Source organism: Haliotis asinina, chromosome 11, assembly GCF_037392515.1.
Source record: "Haliotis asinina isolate JCU_RB_2024 chromosome 11, JCU_Hal_asi_v2, whole genome shotgun sequence".
Classification (NCBI taxonomy): domain Eukaryota; kingdom Metazoa; phylum Mollusca; class Gastropoda; order Lepetellida; family Haliotidae; genus Haliotis; species Haliotis asinina.
In genome coordinates, this window is record NC_090290.1 from 43,117,674 (window position 1) to 43,121,018 (window position 3,345).

At 36.3% G+C, this 3,345-nt stretch overlaps 1 long non-coding RNA gene across 1 annotated transcript; it reads left to right on the forward strand.

Moving 5' to 3' along the window:
- The first annotated feature begins 214 nt into the window (after nt 1-214).
- LOC137256290 (uncharacterized) lies at nt 215-2,916 on the forward strand. Its single transcript, XR_010954559.1, has 4 exons — nt 215-1,015; nt 2,003-2,042; nt 2,195-2,323; nt 2,576-2,916. It is a non-coding gene; the product is annotated as an uncharacterized lncRNA (long non-coding RNA).
- The last annotated feature ends 429 nt before the right edge of the window (nt 2,917-3,345 follow it).

Sequence of the window (3,345 nt, forward strand, 5' to 3'; positions counted from 1 at the left end):
AATTACATTTCACTAATGATCCAGGATTGCATTTAATAAATTACACCGAAATGTTGCCATTGTAAAAGCCCATCATTTTTATCATTCTTTAAAATATATCTGAATTGGTGAAATACATCTTGCAATACCCAGTAAACCCATGAGTGAACCACTACATATGGCGGATCTTTTTGATGCAGATCGTAATTCATCCCCTCCCCCCCCCCCCACACACACACACCTTTTGTACAAGTGTTAACCGAGTTGCAACGCTAAAATTTGCAAACTATTAACAGGAGCACTAAAATCAAAAGTCTGCCCCTTTAAACTTAAATAAATACTTGTGGTTAGTACTAAGATAGTTACTTACAAATACAAGCTTGGTGTATTCTATACCATGTCGATCTATTGAAATGGAATATAAACAAACTTATTTTTCAGGCCTATTTTACTTAGATTTAACGATAACATTTAAAAATAATACGAGCGAAAATATACATTCGCGGGATAAACTTTATAATCTATCCGGATTTCTGTCATTAACGCAATATTTCTTTAAACGTTATTTACAATAAAATACCCTCGGTCTTACCTGACACATCCGAGGTACTCCGAGTTGCTCGCATCCGTTCTCTGCTTTCTTCTCCAAGTCGCGAATTCTTTCGTCGAGTGCTTTTGGGGAAAGTGAGGTGGCCATGGCAAAGTTTACACGACGCAGCCATCTTATGCTTAAAGTTTTGAAAAATAATTGCTAGGAAAACAAATTTGTTCCTACCCGCCAAACAAGATGGCGTCTCGCTAACACTCACGGGAAATAGACAGTTTTGTCATTGTGTTTTTTTAAATAAATCTAATGTGACCATTTGACAGTAGATTTCCTCGTTCTACAACAAAAGAGGAAGGTACACCCTGTTGTGAGTTGTTTTGTTAACAATTAGATAGTCTCGCGTGGACGTGATCCTGTCGCCATTCGTTTATTTGTTTACATTGCCGACATCAAAGGGGAGTGTGAAAAGTGGAATTCAGCGGATTGAATGTAAGTACTCAAAGTGACAACAGTGAGCAGTTATGGTTTTAGCAGTCTTTTCATCGCATTAGCGTCACTGATTGCTTTTTCTCAGTGTCAAGCATCAATATGTAGACCTTGTGATTATTAACAGTGATTAATTGTGAAAACATGTTCACCTTACTTTAACATGCCCGAGCGTCATTAGTCCTACTGATTTAGCACTCATGGGAAACTTTATTGTGGCAAATAAGTTATTTTCTAAAATCCTGTCAGGAGAAGGTAGTATCCGGATATATTTCTGCTGGATGGACCCCCCCCACACACACACACGTACCATGTAAGTAATTTACGCACTGTGCTCACAACATTGTTTGTTCTTTTCAGTTATACACCCAGATCTACTATCCCTATCTACCCTTTAAGTTAACTTTACTACTATTACTAATATAATTTGGTGATGTGTCACAATTTCTTTGAAACCTTAATTCATTTGTCAATGTGAATGAAGAATGAAGCACAATCCCACTGACCCTTTGGCTATGATTTGTACATGCATAATTTCTGTAGACTATTCGTGGCACTTTCTGCTGCAGGGACACAGTTCTTTGTGGACATTGCGACAAGTAATTGTCAAGAAAAACAACCTAAAATCACGAGAAATACGTTTCTGAAATATGGTTGGTTTCTACAATATTTGTTTTAACATGGGTACCCAGAGATATTCCGCATATATGTCTTCGTTATATCTATTCATATAATCTGTACTCCAGAAATATTTCAACCAAGTCACATCATACATTTATTAGTTCATCAAATTATCTAGTATCTTATGTTCTGTGTCAGTTCTGTGTATCCAGTTGTACCAGTTAATCAGTTTCATGGTTTGATATTTGTTTTATAACCATTAAAACCTTGTCCCTTGCATGTGTTAGCCCTACAATGCATTGACATTATCATCACACCTCAAGTTTCATATTTCTGAAAGAATCGTTGTGTCAGTTATTTGATTTACAGATATGGATTGTGGACCAACAAACTCGGAGAATGATGCCCGGTAAGGGAATCTCTTTTATAACAATATTATTCATATAGCTTTATAATGAAGCTGACACTATGTTAATACATACAACAAACCTTTTTGACCTCACTCAAAGTGTAACTGTACATGGATTCAAGCATAATATATACATATATTTTAAATTCCAGGAGAAATACGGCTTTTCTGTCCTCACTGCCAGACGTCTGTTTCAAGAAAAACACGTTATCTCCATCTCCGTAACAAGATGTTTGTTAGTTTGTAAAGATTTTTCGGGTGAATGACAAATGTTTCATCAGGTTAGTCATCAAAGAATTTATAGATTTCACTAAAAATCGAGTTTGCACTGTCACTTTGCTATCCATGTTTAATATATTTAATGTATGTATCATACATGTAACTGTAATAACTGAAAGTGAGCAAATGGTAATACGTATTTAATATTTGTAATACATGTTATCTGCATTATCATATATATTGCTGTGTTTCATTCATTGAATTGTCTCTCAGTTGAATTGATGATTCAAACTGAATGTCCTTTTCCTTTCCAGACACTGACAGTGACCAAGATATTAACAGCACATTCAAGGTTTGCGAGCTATTACCACCACAATGTGAGAGCCTGATTGATTCGGATTCAGATGTTTCGCCAGATATTAACCAGGACTCGCATACACCAACAAACATCTACAGAAGAACAAAGCACTTTGTGTACTGGCTAGCTCGTCTTCATTCAGTGTGCCTACTTCCTGAGCAATGCTTGTGTGCAGAGAATTCTGTTACTCTTCTCTGAGCGCCCCAGTTTCTTAATACAGCGAATTGTGTACTACTGCAACTGCCCTGTTGCATTAAAATGTGAGCTTTTCTAAGAAATGAAACAGTTGGATCATAATATTTCCAGCGTTTGTTTTTTGTTCAAATAAATATGTAATAAATATAACAAGATAATACAACATATTTCAGTTTTCTAAACTAAGCGAACTCTCATTGTCATCTTCCTTGTACAGAAACCTAGCGGAAACCTACATTACCCAAGATCCACAAGGTTTCCGCAAGACCAGAAACTTACTCACTCCAGCTATAAAGGTTTCAGTAAACTGAAACTAAATGGAAACTTCCAACTACAGTTTCAGTTGACGGAAACATGACGGAAACTAAGACTTGTTAGTTTCAGTTGTGGAAACTATGCGGAAACTCTCATTGCGCGTTTCCTGAAACTGAAACCTAGCGGAAACCTACATTACCCAGTATCCATCAGGTTTCCGCAAGAACGGAAACCAAGTTATTTTTGCTGTGAAATAAAAACCTAAAAATCCCTAAC